This window comes from Mauremys mutica, chromosome 4, assembly GCF_020497125.1.
Source record: "Mauremys mutica isolate MM-2020 ecotype Southern chromosome 4, ASM2049712v1, whole genome shotgun sequence".
NCBI classification, from domain to species: domain Eukaryota; kingdom Metazoa; phylum Chordata; order Testudines; family Geoemydidae; genus Mauremys; species Mauremys mutica.
The window spans coordinates 30,661,883-30,682,788 of NC_059075.1; the positions used below are offsets into that span (position 1 = coordinate 30,661,883).

General features: G+C 46.7%; 1 protein-coding gene across 6 annotated transcripts in view; it reads left to right on the forward strand.

Moving 5' to 3' along the window:
• The first annotated feature begins 732 nt into the window (after positions 1 to 732).
• The window catches only part of TC2N (tandem C2 domains, nuclear), a 51,903-nt gene continuing 31,729 nt past the window's right edge, over positions 733 to 20,906 (forward strand). The window contains exons 1-2 of one of the 6 annotated variants that reach the window (XM_045013485.1): positions 733 to 922; positions 1,768 to 2,015. The gene's annotated coding sequence lies outside the window, so the exon portion shown is untranslated. The other 5 variants (XM_045013489.1, XM_045013487.1, XM_045013488.1 and 2 more) reach the window with 5 other exon arrangements.

Genomic DNA, 20,906 nt, shown 5'->3' on the forward strand with positions numbered 1-20,906 from the left:
GTTCAGGTGCATTTAGTATGATCACTCAAAATTTGGAGACTTTTTTGAATTTTCCAAAATTCTAGACTCTGCAGAATTGCACTGGAAATCCTGAGTGCCTGGTGTCTCTATTTTCCATTTCTACAGCTGAAAATGCCACAAGTAGAGCTTCTCTCAAGGGATTTCTGGTTTTGATTTTTGCCAGAACTGGAAGGGAGGAAGGGGAAGTGGAGGAAAGAGAGGACCTACCTAAACACTGAACCTATGTAAACATTTTGGAATCTCAAGAAACATTGTTAGTGAGTGAGTCTAAAAATGAGCAAATGTTCTCTGGGAAAATTCTGAATTGCTTCACTGTATAGATTGTGAAGACTGGGGGGCTTTACAGTACAGTGCCTAGCACAATGGGGAGCTGTTTCCTGACTGGGGCCTTTGGGCATTATACCAATATAAGTAATAATTCACTCCTCCCTAAATAGTCTCTTCTATAGAGGTTTTAGTTCACTCAGCACCATAGTATGTGGGCCCAATCCTGATACTAAACGCCTAATCCCAGTCCCAATTCGTTCATCGGGAATGTTGCCATTGACTTCAGTGGGAGCAGGATAGGCACCTACGTATCACAGTAACTGGGAAGCTAATTTAATGAAATGTTTCCTGAGTTTTGCCCTTCTGAGAAATCCCCTAAGCAGCCACACCTGTGAGGCGCTGCGGTCAGCCTCGCAGACGGGAATTTACCAGGGGAACCAGCTCCCTCCTCTCCTAACAAGAGCGATCAATCACTAAGCAAGGGGAACCGCTCCACTGAGGGAGGACAGCTGAGATTTACAGCGGGCTGGGGCTGCAGGCTTGGAAACTCCCCCGTTGGCAGCCCTAGACTTGTCAGGCGTTAGGACCCAAGGGAAAGGCTGCCGCAGCCGGTGTCAAGGAGCGCGCTGGGCAGGTAAGGAAGCCAGTGCCTGGGGAGGCAAGTGAAGAAGGCAGCGAGCTGCGGCACCAGAATCGCTTGCAGGGGGAGACAGGCGGGGAGCGGCTGAGCCCAGCCCCAGCTGTGTTACGGGCAGGCGAGGGAAGCCCTGGCAATGAAAGCTTAGAGCCAGCTGCCTACAGGAGAGCCGGGGAGAGGCTGTAGCTGGGAGGAACCCGCACCTGAGCCTGCAGGTAGCTGGGGCAAGGTCCAGGAGCAGGGTGCGTTGAGCCAGCTGTGGGGTAGGAGCCAGCTGAGCAGAGGAGGCTGGGGGATAAATCCTGGGCATTGAGTCCTAAAGCCACCTGTGTGCGGGGGACAGACGCTAGGCACAGAGCCAGCTGGGAGGGGACAGACGCTGGGGATCGAGGGCTCCGGGCAGGTGGGTGCAGGGGAGTGAGGAACAGACACCGGGGATTGAGGACTCCGGGCAGGTGGGTGCAGGGGAGTGAGGAACAGACGCTGGGGATCGAGGGCTCCGGGCAGGTGGGTGCAGGGGAGTGAGGGGACAGACGCTGGGGATCGAGGGCTCCGGGCAGGTGGGTGCAGGGGAGTGAGGGGACAGACGCTGGGGATCGAGGGCTCCGGGCAGGTGGGGGCAGGGGAGTGAGGGGACAGACGCTGGGGATCGAGGGCTCCGGGCAGGTGGGGGCAGGGGAGTGAGGGGACAGACGCTGGGGATCGAGGGCTCGGGGCAGGGGGAGTGAGGGACAGACACCGGGGATCGAGGGCTCCAGCCAGCTGGGGGCAGGTGGGAGGTGCCGGGGAGGCTGGGGGAGAGGCGCTGGGGAGAGCAGGTGCAAGCGCCGTCCGCTCTGCAGCATGGCGAGGGAGCCCGGCCCCCAGCTGCCCAGCGTCCTGCCCGCCCAGAGGAAGCCCCGCAGCGGTTTTGCCAAGCCCCGGCCCCTGTGAGGAGGGGAGAAGTTGGCGGTGAGTCTCACACCGCAGCCAGCCCCCAGCCTCTGCCTGGCCCCGGCGCCCTGAGGAGGAGTCCGCTGTCTCCCGCGAGGCCGCTCAGCTGCGCCGGCCGCCGCCCGCCGGCAGGAGGATGAGGAGCCGCGCTGCCCAGGTAACCAGCCCAGTCCCCGGCGGCGCTGCAGCTGCCCGGGCGGAGCCGTCCCGCCTGACGCGGGGGATCTTGCTGCTCTGTTTGAGGAGGCTCTGAAGTCCCCCGGGGTAAAGCTCTGGGCTCTCCCCGGTCAGCTTGGCCCAGCCTCGCCACGGCCCTTTCAACCCTCCGCGGGTCAGAAGGGTTTTCCTGTTGCACTAAAGTGCAGCCAAAGCCCCTAACTGAAACCTGACCCCCGGTAAAGGTCCAGCAGCAGCAGCATGTGCTTGGTTACTGACCCAGTGTGAAACCCCGGGCCCAGGTCTTCTGAACACTGTTCTCAGTGGTAGCAGATGACAGAACAAGGAGGAATGGTCTCAAGTTGCAATGGGGGAGGTTTAGGTTGGATATTAGGGAAAAAAACTTTTTCACTAGGAGGGTGGTGAAGCACTGGAATGGGTTACCTAGGGAGGTGGTGGAATCTCCTTCCTTAGAGGTTTTTAAGGTCAGGCTTGACAAAGCCCTGGCTGGGATGATTTAGTTGGGAATTGGTCCTGCTTTGAGCAAGGGGTTGGACTAGATGACCTCCTGAGGTCCCTTCCAACCCTGATATTCTATGATTCTAACACGTGCTCGCTTTAAAATAAAAAACTTCTCCCTGTTAGTGAATGATGTTGCTCTGTCCTTCAGAGGCCTAAAAAAGAAAACCACATGCCTATGCCAGCAACAACCCCATATCTTGTATTGTTGCACTCCAACATTAGGGAAAGTATCCAGGGCATTGGCATTATATTGTGATATTGCCTTCTCTTTACCAGATGCAGCCCGCCTGCTCTCTTTGGCAAATCGCAGGAGTGCGTTGGCAATGTAGCTACATAACTGATAAAGCACTTTGTCTGACATGCCTTCAAAATATCTCCACAGTCAATGGTTGGGTTCTAGAAACAATTGAGTTAATTCTCTTCCTTCCCCCCCCCCTTTATATAATCACTAATCTGAAGACTAAAGTTTAGCTCTACAGGTTTCACAAGAACTACATTATTGTAAACCCACACTGCCACGCAATGCGCTCTGTAATTCATGCTGTGCTTGGCTATGCAAGAAGTGTTCCCTAAGAGTGACTAGGAACAGAGTTAGGAGAAAGTGTTTGGAGAAATTCTGATTAGGGCCAGCCTTTAACTGTAACCACTTGGTTTGTTGGTAATTAAAAATGTAAATATTAAGAGCTGATTGGAATGTGAATTGACATGTATGTACATTAGGTTTATATATACATACCAAATGTAAAATATTAGAGTGCAGATTATCATTCCATGCTGATGTATACAAGGTTCCTGTGCAAGGAAAATAAACTAATGCATTGATCCTGCAAACTGTTTTGTGCTTAACTTTACATATGAGACTGTTCATATGTGTAAAGTATCAGAGGGGTAGCCGTGTTAGTCTGGATCTGTAAAAAGCGACAGAGTACCTTATAGACTAACAGATGTATTGGAGCATGAGCTTTCATGGGTGAATACCCACTTCATCGGAAGCATGTGTGTAAAGTTAGACTTGCATACGTGTTTGCTGGATCAGGGCATTAGTTTTTATAACTTCACTGAATCTTTGTCGCTTTTGCTAGTGGCATAAAGGTAGTTCTGTGTAATTTTAGCTAGCAAAGTATCAGTTGTAGACATTAGTGATAAACAATTATCAGTTCATGAGAGGTGCTGAGGACTCACAACTTCCATTGACTTGAATGGAAGTCAAATTGAGTCAATGGGACTGAAGAAATCCATCTGTGTGCTACAGCTTGCAATATTGGGGCTTTTGTTTTTATTACAATCATGTTAGTTTTAAGCTGACCATATCCCATTAAAAACTGCTCACAACAGGTCTTTCCTTCAAGTTGCAAACAGCCAAGAATGGAGCTTGATGGTGGAACTAGTTACTACATTCAACTATAGAATCATTAATTTTGCATAAATTATGCCATAGCCCAGTTGTAATCCCATACATTCAGAATTTTCACATAGAATCAATTACTAAATTATCATTACTGCATGAAGTTGTTTGACTTTAAAATTAAAATATTTCATGTAAACCAAGGGTCCCCAATGCAGTGCCATTTTGGTGGTATTTAGGCAGCAATGCCTCTTGTCATTGCCGCATTTCGGTGGCTGCTTGTCTGGCGGCCACGCTCCTCAGTGGCTAGTTGTCTGGCACCCGCCACACGGAAAGGTTGAGGACCACTGATGTAAACCAAGACTGATTATGACCAAAATCCAACTGGGCATTGTTCATTCTTAAACTCAGACAAGGAGCATTGTAACTAATCTAATCATGTGCAGAGGAGCTCTTTACAGAACTAGTGGTTTAGCCGAACCACAAACAAAAATAGAGTATTGTCAACTGAGGCATCTCTCCCTTATTAGCAACAGAACACATCTCATATCAACATATTCTAAGTTATAATATGCGTTGTCTATTAACCTCCAAGTATCATTTGTGAATTAAAAGTGGCTTCAAAACATCCTGTTCTAAAGCCAGGCTGTACTTTTGTTAATGCATTCTGTATGCTTGGGTTATTGAGTGTGTTCAGACACACTATTCTTACAGTGCTACTTTAATGACTAAAGATTTGGTTGTAATTAAGCTCATCTTATAACTTTCTTTAATTATTAGGCATGCTGCCATACTGAAAGCAACACATTTTGTTAGTTAAGAATGAAAGGGCAAATATTGTGGAACTGAATCTCCTTTAACTTACACTGGTGTAAATTGGCAGTAATTCCTCTGAAGTCAATGGAGTTGTAACAATGAGAGGAGGAGAACTAGGCCCTGGACTTTCCTCATTAGCAAATCTAGTAACCAACAGTAGAAGTAGTTTGTGTTCAAAGATGTTCATTCCTGCACTCTGGGTTCAACTGACAATAATACTCTTAATTTTGACTTTGCTTGATTAATTGAAATAAACACTGCCATCTCAATCAGTGGGTCTTTTCTGACCATTAGCAAAACTACTCATTCCCTTCTTCAGGCTTTTATTTAATTTTGCAACCTAGCTAACTCTATTTAGAATAAGCTAGTACATTTCTTCAGATGCCTTAAATCTGGTAAATAACCTCACTCTAATCTTCCTCAGACAAATCCCTAACTCCCCAAACACAGAATTTGGGACTTGCTCCTTTTGAAGTCAAGGGTCAAACTCTCACTGACTTCAAAGAGCGCATTGTGTTAAATCCTGTTATTCACCCAGTGAATAACACTACTCATTTTCCCTGGCAGCCTGATGATTGCATCGGTGGATGAGCCCCCTCTTCCTCCAGCCATCTAGATGGTGAGAGAATTGTTAATGATAATGGGGTGTGTGTGAGAGACAATTAAAATGTTCTAAATAAATTTTACTTGGATAGCAAACATAATTTGAAGATTTGCATTGTGACCCTTAGAAAGAATAGTCAGTGATTGGGGATACATTTTATGTAAATATGAGAGGCAGTGGCTTTAGTGTGTGTGTGTGTGTGAGAGAGAGAGAGAGAGAGAGAGAGAGTGGATTCTGAATAAGAACCTGCTTATGGATTTCCCAGAGGACCTGATCCTGCAAATAGTTATGCACATGCTTAACTTTACTCATAGGAGTAGTTCCATTGAACTGCAAAGGTTTACTTGTGAATATAGTTAAACATGAGCATAAATATATGTAGGATTGGAGCCTAAACTGGGAGGAGAGTCAGATCCTGGGTTTGGTTTGAACCTATCTATACTGCATAATGTCTCCTAGCTATGTTAGCCCATCTGAACATACAGAATTACCTAGGTCACATCTCTTCTGCTTAGTATGTGTGTTCGTCTGCCCGTCATCTTAGCTAGGTTTAACCTGGTCAGTGCTTTAATAATTTATAATAAAAACCTAAAACCACCTTCACTATAAACGCTGATGCTTATCTTCTCTCTGGATTGCACCCCTGAATTTGTTAGGAAATTCTGTACTCTAGTGAAAATTGAAAATATTTGACCAGCTCTAGTGAGGAGTTCATTTTCATGAGCTGTCCGTCCATACACCAAAAGTATCTTAGGTGTGTCTTGCATAGTCTTGGGGCTCAAGAGATCTGGATTCTATTCAATGCTCTGCTTAGTGTGTTACTTTGAGTAAGTCACTAAGGGACACATTTTCCAAGTTAGGCCCTCAAGTCTAGCCTAAGACCCCGAAGTGATAAGATCCCTTCCGCCTACAGTATTCTCTCCTGGTTATAGTGTTTGTGAATGCTTACAAATGGCTCCAGTTCTTCAAGTATCAAAGGCATAGCAGAATACCTGATAGTTCTATTCTTCCATCTCATGTAAGAAAGTGGGGAGAGACTTCTGGGTGCAAAAACATCTTGGAATCACAATAAGTTTAGAACATGTTAGATAAAGTAAACCCCTTATACTTAAACTGGATTATAAAGTAACCATTGATGACTAGGATAAATAAAGTCAATAGTCTGCTGTGTTAGAATGGATGAAACCCCTCATGTGGGAACTACTGCCACATTTTCACTAGAAGTCATGTTGTTCTTGCAGAAGTTTCATTCTCAGAGTTTTCTTTCATTGCCAGCCCCCATCTGAATCTGAATGATCATGCTATCCAACATTCATTTGCATTAACCACTTCCATAACTTATTTCACTGTCTTTTCTTGTCCAAGTCAGTGAACATATCTCCAGCTCTCAGGAACAATGTTATCAATACAAGAATTGCAGTGGTACTTGCCTAATGCTGTGTTAGGCACATGGCTATAGTACCTCCAACAGCTATTACAGGCCATGGCTGGGGCGTGCATGTTTCAGTATATTAAAAAAAAATAGGTTTTAAGCATTATCATGGGACTATTTTATAATGCCCTTTCCTTTATATTTGAGCTAATCTTGCATGTGAAGAATTGGCTGAGATTTATGGATATTATGCTTTTGGCCATTTTTTTTAAACTATATTAATCATCTGGTTACTAGGACTTGGATGATGACTGTATTTAAAAACTGCAGGTGCAAGACTATAATGCTAACTTAAAAAAAAGAGTGATTTGGACACCAGCAAACAGCTGCTCAACTCACTGGAGGCTCCTGTTGCTGCAATGTTTTCCTCCAAGGGGCTTTTTAAAAAGTCTAAGCTTAAGATGCTCTTTCACTTTTCAGTTAGTTTTTGTCTCTCCAAAGCACACTGGCCCTGCATCAGGGAAAGGTTGGCTCCATTCTTGTGACTGTTGGGGTGCGGGGGAGGGGTGTGTGGGTCAAAGCAGAGTTGTCATTTGGGGCCATGCCACAGGAACAACTGCCCATAGTGTTCTCCTGCCAAAGTTTACTTCCCCCTTTTCCGAGGGGTGTCTTAAGAGCAGAGGCAATTGTTCCTGCAGCTGCAAAGGTTCAAACGCACACTTGCTCAACTTTATTTTTCTTCGGGGAGGTAGCCAGCAGCAATTCAGTTTTACTTTGTGCCTTATTACTGTGCTGGTGGTCTGTTCCTGGGCTCTGTGCACAGAAGTATTGCTTTGGGGTGGGTGGGTGAGGGGTTTTATCTGCCTTCCCCAGTATCTGCAGCTGCTGCTTCATCAGGCAGAGAGCTAAAGCTAGACTACACCTGTGCTCATCCTGCAGAGTTAAGTTAAAAAGGCCCGCCTGGAGGGAAATGTGCATGTAGATCTTCTTTGTAAGGGCGGAGACGTCTGAACAAGTTACTTTTGGCCAAGCACAATAGTCAGGTGGTATCGGCTATTCTGCTGCAGGCAAAAACCCATTCACAGGCCACTGTGGTAGTTCAGCCATACCTATATGCCCCCTCAGCACAGGAGCCAGTGAAATGAACAGTAGAACCACAGTGAACCGTATTTCTGTTATCAACAAACCAGCTTCCTTTGGGGCTTGTCTGCACATGGATGTTACATCAGAGTAACTGTAGTTTGTTTGCTTCACGGTGGCAACACACATTTAAAAAAAAATGGTTACGAAAATTCTTTGGTGTCTTAGGCTGCAAGTGATCCCTCTTGGAACAGGAGTAACTCTACTTTTGCATTGAGTTTGTTCACTTTAAGGTACATGCAGTGATGAGCTGCCAAAATCTTAACAACGGGTTCCCTATAAAAAGTTCTGATTTAAGGGATGTGCAACAGCATGTATTTTTTGTACCAATAGGGTTACCATACGTCCATATTTTCCCAGGAGGTGATTAAGAACCGAAAAGCCTGACATGTCCAGGAAAATACAGATGTATTTTAACCCTACCTAAAGTTCTTTTTTAAAAAGATGGGGCTGAACTAGAAATGAGCTCCGTTTCACATGTGTGGGTGGTGATCAGGGACAGTCTCAATTTTTGGGTCTTTTTCTTATATAGGCTCCTATTACCCCTCACCCCCGTGAGGGGTACCCCACACTTGCTGTCTGGTCACTCTAGGGTGTGCACATGTGTGGGTCCCAGCTGCTCCCTGCCCCCCCCCTCATTAAAGCAGGTGTGCAGGGTTACTGCCCTGGGAACTGCAGGGCACCAGTGGATGTGGGGCTGGCTGCAGATAGGGGCGTGGGGCAGGGCTAGCTGGAGGCAGGGAGTGACACGGGCTGGCTGTGGGCAGGTGATGCAGACGGGCGGGCTGCGGGTGGCTGCGGGCAGAGGCTGGCTGCAGGCCGGGGGTGGCTGTGGCAGGGGCTGCGGGCAGGGGGCGGCTGCGGGCAGGGGGCGGCTGCGGGCAGAGGGCGGCTGGGGGCAGGGGCTGGCTGGGGGCAGGGGGTGGGGCAGGAGCGTGGCTGTGGCAGGGGGTGGCTGGGGCTGGCTGGGGGCAGGGGGGTGGCTGGCTGGGGGTGGCTGTGGCAGGGAAGGCGGGGGAGGGGCGCAGATACTCACACGGGGGGGGGGCTGGGAGCAGCAGGACGCAGCCGGGGACTCACCAGGCAGCAGCAGGAGCCCCAGGGCCAGAGGTCCAAAGAGCAGCAGCAGCAACAGGGCCAGGAGGCAGCTCACATGGCTCCCGCAGCACAGCGCAGCGCCCCCCGGCGGCCGGGAGGAGGAATTACAGGCTTCCCAGGCAGAGCCCATCAAAGCTTCCCTCGCAGGGAAGCTAGTTAACAAGCGGTTCTAAAACGGCTTCTAAATTTAACAACGGGTTCGCGCGTGTTGTGTATTTGGTTGTCATGGTTTTTGCTGCTATGGCAACTGAGTTAGAGTATTATGGTCTGTAAATAAAATGGAGGTTTTGGTTAGCTGTCTGCTCTCTGGCCTCAAGTGATTGCTTCCTACTCTGGCTGCCCCAAGGATATAACACTGGTGACGAGGACGGGATCCTGGTGCTGCTCCAGTAACAGAAGGAAGTAGAAGTCAAGGTAAAGACCAAACAAAGAAAAAAAGCTGCTTCTTTGCACTGACTGTGAAAGTGAAACTAAAAATCATGGCTACTCTGACCAGGCCCCTGGAGCCTTTTGATGAGAATACAGAGCAGTGGCATGTGTATACTGAGCGTTTTGAGCTTTTTTTTATTGCAAATGACATTACAGAAGCGAAGAAGGTGCCAATATTCTTAAGTGTTGTAGGGGCTAAAACCTACTCCCTGCTACACAGCTTACTACACCCTGTTAAGCCAGCAACTAAATCTTACAGTGACATTGTGGAAATCCTGGGGTCCCATTTTTCCCCAAAACCACTGGTAATTGCTGAAAGATATAGGTTCCACAAAAGAGACCAAAAGGAAGATGAAACAGTTGTACAATTTGTAGCCATTCTAAAAAAGCTAACAGAACACTGTGAATTTAAAGAAATGTTAAATGATGCCCTGCGTGACAGGTTAGTGTGTGGCCTGTACAGTGAAGCTATACGGAAGCGCCTACTGACAGAGGCTCAGCTTACCTTACAGAAGGCTGTTGATATTGCTGTCTCCATGGAACTGGCTACAAGGGAGGCACAATACATCGGTGCACCCCCTAGGGTGCAAAAAGTGTCACAAGAACCGACCCACAAAACTGTGCAGAGTCAAGAATGTTACCGCTGTGGTAAGCCAGGACACCAGGCATCAGAATGCTGGTGTAAGGACCTGGTGTGTCGACACTGTGGCAAAAAGGGACACATTGAGTGTGCCTGTAAACAAAAGAAAGAGGCCTGTGGTCTGGCCGACAAAAAGAGGAACCTTGCATACTCTAGAGCAGACCCAGGATGATCAAGGAGACACCTCATCACAAGAGGAAGTGCCACTGCATGTTTTGTCTTTGGCAGCGGGCTCACATGAATACTGGGTAACCCCCTTATTGGAGGGCAAACCTATACGCATGGAACTGGACACCGGTGCAGCTGTCTTGCTGGTCTCTGAGACTGTGTATAAAGAAAAGCTACAGCATCTTCCGCTTAAGGCAACAAAAACTGTTCTGAAGACGTATACGGGAGAAGCTGTGCCCATGGTGGGCACTATTGATGTTAAGGTGGAGCTCAATGGACAGGCTGCTAGATTGCCACTGTTTGTGGTGAGAGGTAACTACCCAGCCTTAATGGGTAGGTCTTGGCTTGGGAAGATTCAACTGAACTGGGCAGAAGTGCACCGGATGACTAAAGAAGAAACCAGTCTAACCCCTGTACTAAGGAAACATGCTGCTGTTTTTGGAGATGATTTGGGAAGTATGAAGGGAATCACTGTGACATTGAACATTAAACCTGGCAGTCCACCAAAATATCTGAAGCCCGAACTGTGCCATATGCCATCAGGCCAAAGGTTGAAGCAGACCTGGAGCGCCTGGTCACCAATGGAGTCCTAATACCAGTTACCCATAGCTCATGGGCCACTCCTATCGTTCCAATAGTGAAGAAAGATGGCTCTCTCCGGATTTGCGGGGATTTTAAAGTCACTGTCAACCCAGTGTTGTGTGCAGAGCAATACCCGCTTCCCCGCATCGATGACCTCTTCGCAGGCCTGGCTGGGGGACAAAAGTTCAGTAAGATTGATCTGAGTCAAGCATATTTACAGATGCACGTCGATGAAAAGTCCCAAGAGCTGTTGACTATTGTGACTCATAAGGGGCTTTATCGATACTGTCGCCTACCCTTCGGAATAACATCGGCTCCCGCCCTGTTCCAGAGAGCTATGGACCAGATCTTGTGTGGCTTGTCAGGAGTTCAGTGCTATCTGGATGACATCCTGGTCACTGGAAGAAATGAAGAGGATCACTTAAAGAATTTAGAGGCTACCCTACAAAGATTGGAAGAGTATGGCCTACGAGTTCGCAAAGACAAGTGTGAATTCTTCAAGCCCTCTGTTGAATATTTGGGACACATCATCGATTCTGCAGGTCTTCATAAGGCCCCTGCAAAAGTTAAAGCTATTGTGGAGGCTCCCCCACCACGAAATGTAAGCCAGCTGCGCTCGTTTCTAGGACTACTGAACTATTATGGAAAGTTCATCTCACAGTTAGCCACACTGCTAAAACCACTTCACGAACTCCCTGGGCAGAACAAGGCCTGGAAGTGGACTGAAGCCTGTGATGTTGCATTTAACAAAGCTAAGGATGCATTGTTAAATTCTGAAGTTCTAACGCACTTTGATCCATCCTTACCCCTGCAATTGGCCTGCGATGCCTCCCCTTATGGAGTGGGAGCAGTCGTGTCACACATTATGCCTTCGGGAGAAGAGAGACCTATTGCTTTTGCTTCACGCACTCTAAGCAAAGCAGAAACTAACTACGCCCAAATCGAACGTGAGGCATTAGGAATTGTTTTTGGAATTCGGAAGTTTCATCAGTACCTCTTTGGGCGAAAGTTTACTCTTCTTACAGACCATTGACCTCTGACGTCAATTTTTGGACCCTACACAGGCATTCCCCCATTAGCTGCTAGTCGTATGCAACGTTGGGCATTGTTACTTTCAGCACACACATATGAAATCAAATATCGGAAATCCACTCTGCACGGCAATGCAGATGGCCTCTCGAGGTTGCCTTTGCCGGTCAAACATCAAGATAGTGCCCAAAAGGAAATCTTTTACTTTGAACAGGTAGAGAATACACCCATCACTGCTACTCAGATAAAGAAGGCAACTCGCGTTGACCCAGTATTGTCCCAAGTTATGGACCTGGTGATGCATGGAAAATCTCGACAAACCTCTCCGGTCTCATCCGACCTTGTTCCCTACATGTCCAAACGGATGGAGTTATCGGTCCAATCTGGTTGTTTGTTGTGGGGGAGACGTGTCATTATTCCACCACCGCTGAGATCACAGATGTTAGAACAGCTACATTCCGGTCACTGTGGAATAGTGCGCATGAAGGAAATTGCACGAAGCTATTTTTGGTGGCCTGGATTGGACAGCACTATTGAAGAGAAGGCAAAAGCTTGTATGTCATGTCAGGGTGTGAGGAATGCACCACAGTGGGCACCCCTACACCCATGGGACTGGCCTGAAAACCCGTGGCAACGTATTCACGTTGACTTTGCTGGCCCCCTTGAAGGAAGCATGTTCTTGGTGGCAATAGATGCCCATTCTAAATGGCCAGAAGTCTCTATAATGCAGTCCACTTCTGCAGAGAGTACTATCCAAAAACTACGAGGACTCTTTAGTCGTTTTGGTCTGCCAGAACAACTTGTGAGCGACAACGGACCGCAGTTCGTTTCTCAGGAGTTTCAAAATTTTATGAAGGCAAATGGGATACACCACATCACGTCAGCACCATATCATCCGTCCACCAACGGATTAGCTGAAAGATTTGTGCAGACAATGAAAAACGCTTTGAAATCAGCAAGGGGACAACACTCCATTCAAAAGCGTCTGGATATCTTCTTACTTTCCTACAGAAACACCCCTCATGCTACGACTCAGGCATCCCCGGCCTTTCTAATGATGGGACGACAGCTGCGCACTTGCTTTGATCTGCTGAAACCTTCTGAACCCCGACAAATTGTGCAACATCAGCAGCAATATCAAGTCATCAGACGGGCACCCAGAGCAAAAGACCGAACCTTTAGCCCGGGACAGCCAGTTTTGGCTCGGAATTATACTTCCAGAGCTAAATGGGTCCCGGCCACAGTCATCACTCAAACAGGACCTGTTTCCTACACAGTCCGGACTGCAGAGAATGTTACCTGGCGGCGACATGTAGATCAGCTGTTGCCAGGTCATGCCAGTCCTCAGGACCCATCTGCAGTTGAGGGGTCTGACTTCACCTCTTCTGGTGAGGCACCGAATCACGAGTCACCTGTTCCTGACTGTTCTCCTCCCTTACTGCCGGCGGCTGAGATACCCCTTTGCCCAGCACGAGCTGATACCACCTCCTCACCCGTTCGTGCTGCGGACCCTGAGCCCCTAGTGCTTTCGGGTGCAATAACACCAGAAGTTCGCCGTAATCCACCTAGAGACAGAAGGCCTCCTCATCGGCTGGATCTCTAGCTAGGGCGAACCCACAGTTATGGGGCAAAATAATCCCCAGGGTTTAGCCGGGAATGGAGGCAGTCTACCCTCCTTCTCTAGTCTAGTGTGTTTTTTTTTTTTTTATTTAGGGGATGTTCTTATTAGGGGGGGAGGAATATGTTGTGTATTTGGTTGTCATGGTTTTTGCTGCTATGGCAACTGAGTTAGAGTATTATGGTCTGTAAATAAAATGGAGGTTTTGGTTAGCTGTCTGCTCTCTGGCCTCAAGTGATTGCTTCCTACTCTGGCTGCCCCAAGGATATAACAGCGCGAACCGGCTCCAGCTCACCCCTGGGTACATGTGGTCCCTTTCCTAACTATTCCACTGCTGGCAGTCTTCCCAATGCTATCCCACACTGCCCTGTGTCACACCTGAATCAGCCTGCCTGTGTGCCCTCCACTGTTTCAGAGTCGTCTTAATTGGGTGTCATCTCTGTTTAAATGTTAGTGTAATGCTGGCAGACCCCGGTTATCAGCGGACGGGATCGAACCAGGGACCTCTGGAATTTAGTGCATGAGCCTCTACTGCAGGGGTAAGCAACCTATGGCACATGTGCCAAAGGGGGCATGTGAGCTGATTTTCAGTGGCACTCTCACTACCCGGGTCCTGGCCACCAGTCCGGGGGGCTCTGCATTTTAATTTAATTTTTTAAGTGAAGCTTCTTAAACATTTTTAAAACCTTACTTTACATACAACAAAAGTTTAGTTATATATTATAGACTTATAGAAAGAGACCTCCTCCTAAAAATGTTAAAATGTATTACTGGCACATGAAACCTTAAATCAGAATGAATAAACGACGACTCTGCACACCACTTCTGAAAGGTTGCTGACTCCTGCTCTACTGCATGTACTAAAAGCCAAAAGCTGCCGCGGTAGCGCTGCCGCGGCAGCGCTTTGAAGCGCTAAGTGTAGTCAAAGCGCCAGCGCTGGGAGAGAGCTCTCCCAGCGCTGTCCGTACTCCACCTCCCTGTGGGGAATAACGGACAGCGCTGGGAGCCGCGCTCCCAGCGCTGGGGCTTTGACCACACTGGCGCTTTGCAGCGCCGCAATTTGCAGCGCTGGAGGGGGTGTGTTTTCACACCCTGCTGCAGCGCTGCAAATTTGTAAGTGTAGCCAAGCCCTCAGATACACAACTTCAACTACACTATTCGCGTAGCTGAAGTCAAAGTATCTTAGTTTGACTTACCTGACCGTCCTCACGGCGGCGAGTCGACTGCCACGGCTCCCCCATCGACGCTGCTTACTTCTCCTGCCGAGGTGGAGTTCAGGCATCAATTCGCAGATCAATTACTGCCCGCCGATCCGGCGAGTAGTATAGATGTACCCTGAGTGGTCTCGGTGCCACTAGATGGGACAGAACACTACACCCAGGAGATGTGTGGGTTACATTAGCACTTAGCCAGGTGTAACCCTTATGGATATCAGGTGAGGTCACACACCTAGTCGTATACCAGTTATAGCAGCTATGCTCCCCCGTCCCTGCTTCCATGTAGACCTTTGCAAAGCTCCTGGGATTGCCAGCCCTCTTTGGAGAGCTGCATGTTCAATCCAATCTGGAGAAGACATCTACTAGATGCTTTCTGAGCAAATGAAGATGAGAGAACGTTCCTGGAGGTGGGGCTGGTGCTGATTCAAAGCCCAGGAGCACCAGCACAAGGCAAAGGACCAGAACAGGACCTCTAGTAATGCTCCCACTACTCTCCCATAATGTTAGTACCTGGAATTGCATTTTTCGAAGGGATTCTCATGCCACCGCCACAACACAAAAATGATGTGATGGAAAGCTTTCCAGAAAGCAGCCAAAATCCCCAGAAGGTGCTTTTGACTGCCCTAAAATCCAGGGGATCTAAGTAGAAGGGATTTTTTCTGGGCAGGCAAGAACTGTGTGACCCAGCAGATTCAGAGATTACATGGGAATCCCATGCAGTGGAACACAGCTTTACCAGTAGCCAGCCTGATAATGCTGCAAAGGGTAGCTGTAGCAGTCAGTATTGTGGGCTGTATTACAAAACAACCTTTTCTGGGTACCAGCTGTCCACCACTATGTTCGATGGAGCTGGGAGCCTCTCTTCAGCTGCTTGGCATTTTAACTCCCACCCCAACTATGCTCAAAATGGCATCTACACCAGAGAATCAACACTATCAAGTTTTAGTTCCCTGTAGTATCCGATCCCACAACCACTGGCCACATTTGCCACCCCAATTCCCCTTCCTGAGCCGCTTGCTGTTGTGGAACCTCTCTCGCCACTGAAGCTGTCAGCACCATGGTGATTAAAAATCAAATGCTTTGCGTGGCACTTACAGCAATAGAAAAAGTAGCTTGGCTCAAAGTTCTACAAATGCCCTCAGCTTTTTAGCTAATGTGAGATTTTGAGAAATTCCCCCAACCAGCCTTCAAAGATATTTCAGAATGTGTAGATGTTTTAAAGCCATAAGGCATTAATTCCTGGCTATCTGGAACTCTTGGGTTCAGAAGAAGTACTGCAGTTTTATATAGTTGGCAGTGCACCTTATACTGAGGGGGGAGTGTCATAAAGAGAATTTACGACACAGACAGTGCTCTCTCTTGGTGCGCACAAATTACATGGAAGGATGGAGAGGTTGGATGGTCCAATGATTAGTACCCTAGTCTAGGATTTGAGGCACACTAATTCAGTTCCCTGCCCCACCACAGACTTCCCATGTGACCTTGGCCACGTCACTTAGCTTCTCTGTGTCTCAGTTCCCTATCTGTGAAATGGCAATAAGAATAATCCTCTACCTCCACAGGGGTGTTGAGGCATTCGATACTATTGTGATAGGGGCTATATACATTCCTAAGACAGAAGGCAATGCACCTCTGCTGGGACACCTGTATATAGCTAGCGTTTCCCTCCTTCAACTCCTGCCGCAATTGGAACATCACCCTCCTAGCCAATAACAGGGCTGTGTAGCTTTCTGGTTTGCCCATTGCCTTTTTGAACAGGACCCTTCTGTGTCTCCTGGGGAATTTGTCTCAGAGGGATATGACAGCCTGCAGAAGTGCACATGTAAGTACTAGGCTGCCTACACCCACCCAACATTTTTACAGCGCTATACAAGGTGGGGGAAACTTGAAAAACAACATATTGTCTCAAAGCAAACCCCAGCATGGGAAGAGGAGATGGGAATGGCATCCCAAAATGGTGGGAAAAGCAGCCCTTTATCAGCGCTGGCACAGCAACTAGGATTGGTGTCATAAACAGTTAGTTAAGGGTTAAGGTTTTTGTCTACCTGTAAAGGGTTAACAAGCATTACCTGTGGACACCTGACCAGAGGACCAATGAGGGACAAAATTATTTTCAAATCCGTGTGGAGGGAAGTTTTTTTCCCTGTTCTTTTTTTTTTTTCTTGGGGAGTCTCTCTTGGGAATTAAGAAAGTCCAGACATCTTAATCAAGTCCTCCCAGGTTTCTGCAACAAATTCTTCTATTCAAGCTAGTAAGTATTAGCAAGGAACTAGTATTCTTATACTTTTATTTCTGTATTTACAATTCTGTGTTTTGCTATAGAATTTCTTTAAGTCTGTACTGTGATTGCTTTTACTTAAAAAAAAAAAAAAAAAAAAAAAAACCACGTAACTGATTGAGTGGTGGCAGCTTTTACTAGATCTAAACTAGGATTTTAGTTTAGAGGGAAACCAGTGCAGGTCCCCACATTGGAACCCAACAGCTCTAAGTGGGGGTGAGACCTATGACATGGTGGCAGCGGTCTTCCGGGCTTTTTCTGACTTCCCTCAGCACCTGCAATGCCCCAGCTTGCACATACAGAGGACTTATCACCTCCCAAGAGCGGGACAAACCTCAGAAGGAGAAAAAGGCAAGAGGCAGTGTTCAAAGGATGAATGACTGCAGCCCAGCAGAGGGCTGGGAAGCCCTGAAGTGTGGAGGGAATGGCTTTCTGGCGCACACTCAGAGGCTCAAAAGGGAGTGTGGCCCTGGAAAATGTGATGCAACCAGTGCAGAGGCAGTAGCTGCAGTGCAGCACCTTCTGTTACAAAGGTCAAGCACAGCGCCTGATCCCAGCACTGTCCTGCAAGCTATGGGGAGCATGCCATACTGGGATCACCCTTTCAAGCAACTAAATTTCAGGCTCTTCCCATTGCAATCCACCCCCCTCAAGAAAATAGTTTACAGGAGCGTGTGAGGATGCTACATTATGAGCATGCCACAGTTCCATTGCCTTTGTGTTTGCACTATGTTCTTGGTTATTTTTAAACTCAAGCAGTGTTATCTGTTACCTATTAAACTTATAAAAAAAATCATAACTCTGCTGATAAAGTTTGAGGAAATTGAGGGGAAAAAAATCATCTGATCACAGTGCATGTCTTCCATGCTGCCTGACAGCAATACAAAAATGGCACTGGCAAATTACAGATGCCAGGAGAGGAATGATGGGAGTTTGACACTAAGTCTCAGAATTCCTGTAAGTTCTAGTAGGCATCCCACAGCACACTGTGAGAATACCACTGCACACAGATGAGTGGCAGAACGTTGTACCACAGGATATCTGCCCAGAAAGCTTCATGGTTAATTTGAACAAGCATAGAGCTGTGTATGCAGAGATTCATAAGGGAAGTACTTTAAACCAGCATAACAAAGCGGTGAGAGTTCAGTTCAATATAGTTAGTTCACTGTTTCTAGAGTGAACAGACTAATCCAATGTAACATCTTCATGTACATAGTGCCTTATATCAGTGGTTCTCAACCAGGGTGTGTGTACCCATGGGAGTATGCACAGGTCTTCCAGGGGGTACATCAACTCCTCTAGAGATTTGCCTAGTTTTACAAAAAGGCTACGTAAAAAGCACTAGTGAAGTCAGTACAAACTAAAATTTCATATAATTACTTGTTTATACTTCTCTATATACTATACACTGAAATGTAAGTATGCTATTTATATTCCAATTTATTTTGTAATATGATTAAAGGAGAAAGCAAGCAACTTTTCAGTAAATGTTCTGTGAAGCTTCTGTATTTTTATGCCTGATTTTTGTAAGCAAGTAGTTTTTAAGTATGGTGAAACTTGAAGGTACACAAGACAAATCAGACTCCTGAAAGGGGTAACAGGCCTCTGGACAGGTTGAGAATCACTGCATTAGAGATTTGCTCAGAGTAGGGTCATCAAGAGTCTCCCATTTGAGGATTCCATAGAAGACTTTCTTTAAGAACATTTCTGCTTTTGTTGCATTGCTGGACGAACTCTTGTGTGACATTATCCATCTGGAATGATGTGGATATTTTTAAATGAGGCCTGGGTTTGACTGTTAAGAACTGGGATGCTAGAAAACCTGAAATTGTTTCTGCAGCAGAGGCAACTGTAGTATCTGTATCTGGCCTGTGATTTTTGGTTGCCTATTATTAGCTCTGTTGCACAATAGCAACACAGAGCTTATTTGTATATTATACCACAACTAAAGACTGCTTCCTGAGCTGATGCTCTTCCTCCACCTTGGCTGGCAATCTGCGGAAGTTGATAGTAATATCAGTACTTTCTAGACACATCGTGAATGCTAGCAACAAAATGCAGGACAAATTGTTGGTCACGAATACTTCTTAGTTTAAGTTTAGCTGTGGCTGTCTTCCCCTGGTGAGCATAGCAGTCATCCCTATCTGAATCTGAAGATTCTGTCTGAGGCGGTTAATGGAGGGATGGGGAAGATTGGCGATGATTCATAATGGCAATGGGGTCATTGGGCTAGGGAACGAGAGTGAAAATGACACTCGAGCCTGGTGGTTAGGACAATCATGTAGGATGTGAGGAAACCCATGTTCAAGTCAATGCTCCAATGACTCTTTATTTACACACAGTGGAACAGCTTCAATGGGAGAGTTAGAGGGAGTTTTCTGCCAGAATATCCCCTAGCTCTATGGCTATGGTGCTCTCCTACAAAGTGGGAGACCCAAGTTTAAATCCCTTCTCCACATCAGGCGGGGGGGTTGAACCCAAGTCTTTCCCAGCCCAGGTGAGTGTTCAATTTACTGTTTTTTATTGCAATTTTTGGATTTGGTTTGGGTTGAACCAAATATATATTTTTAAATAGGGCACTGCCAGCAAACAAACAAACAAAAAAAGCAGTTATTCGCCCAGTTGTAGGTTTAAATTTACATGGAGGACATACTGTGGGAGACCTAAGGAGCTCAATCTGTTTATCAAAGAGAAGGCTAGGAGGTTATTTGGTTTATACATGCCTATGTGGGGAGAAGATATCTGATATTTAAGATTTCTGTTAATCTAGTGGGCAAAGGCATAAAAGATCCAATGGCTGGAAGTTTAAAGATAGAAAAATTTTCAACAGTGAAGGTAATTTACCACATTCCTTGATTATATGTTCCAATGGTTGATTTTGTTGTCCAGCCTTGATATAAAGACTCCATCTTGCTGAAGGACTTGCTCTTGTTCAGTCATATACTGCACTTGATGCAGGAATAAGTGGCTGTAATTCTCTGACTTGTATTGTATTATATAGAGGGTCAGACTAGATGACCACAATGGTCCCTTTGGCCTTAAAATCCATGGTTCTGTTGTAGGTGAGGGTTATCCCCATTATGAGTGGGAAGCATTCTGGAGAGGAAAGTCTGGTGCCTGGAGGAGAGTGGTGTTGGTGTTTTTGTGTGTGCACAAGTTTCAAGCAGAGGACTTGCCAGTGGAAACGTGATGGGTGGGCTGCGTGCTGATTAAGAAAAGGAACAGAATGGTGGGCATGCTGAAGATGATCAAAACTATGTCCTGCTGCACAACCTGGGAAATCCAACTACTTGTATGCACAGAAGGAGAAAATATCTTCTTTGTGGTCAGGCCCCAGAAGGAGACACTTGTCAGGCTCAAAAGAAAAAGCACTGGGAACTTTATGGACCCTCCCACCCTGCATCAGTTTCTTCTTGCTCCCACCAGTCTTGAAAACTAAACAAAATAAGAATGTTCCCTCCGTTTCTATGGATCCAATTAAAGTAGTTAATACACATAGTTAAAATGTCTGAGATTTTTTCTTTTTAAATGGATGTTATGAGTAGTATATTTAAATGTAGTTTTAAACTTCAGCCTCCTTCCTTCTCTGACCCTGAGGTGATGAGATGGCTCTGGTTGACTCATCACAGCGGCTGGCACTTAGACAACTACATATTTGTATCAGATGCTTATGTCCTGGCAGCTGCTCAGCAAGCACCAAAGCAGCACTTCCAGAAGATCAAAGGCTGAGGTAGCCAGGGGCCTCGGTTTTCCACATTGCAGGATATAAATCCTGCTGACTTCATGCAATGTTACTCATATCCTGCAGTGGGGGAGTAGAACCCCAGCAGTGACTCTGATCTAGCAGATCTGATCTACATCTCTCAGTCAAGGGCATTCATTTCCAATGTCAGGGTATCCTCAATACAAGAGAGGCATTGAGGAACATGGATACTGCCATGCTGCTGCCGATCAATATTCCATTTAGTCCTGTATCCTGTCTCTGACCATTGCTAGTACCAGATGCTTTATGTGAAAGTATAAAGCCCCCACAC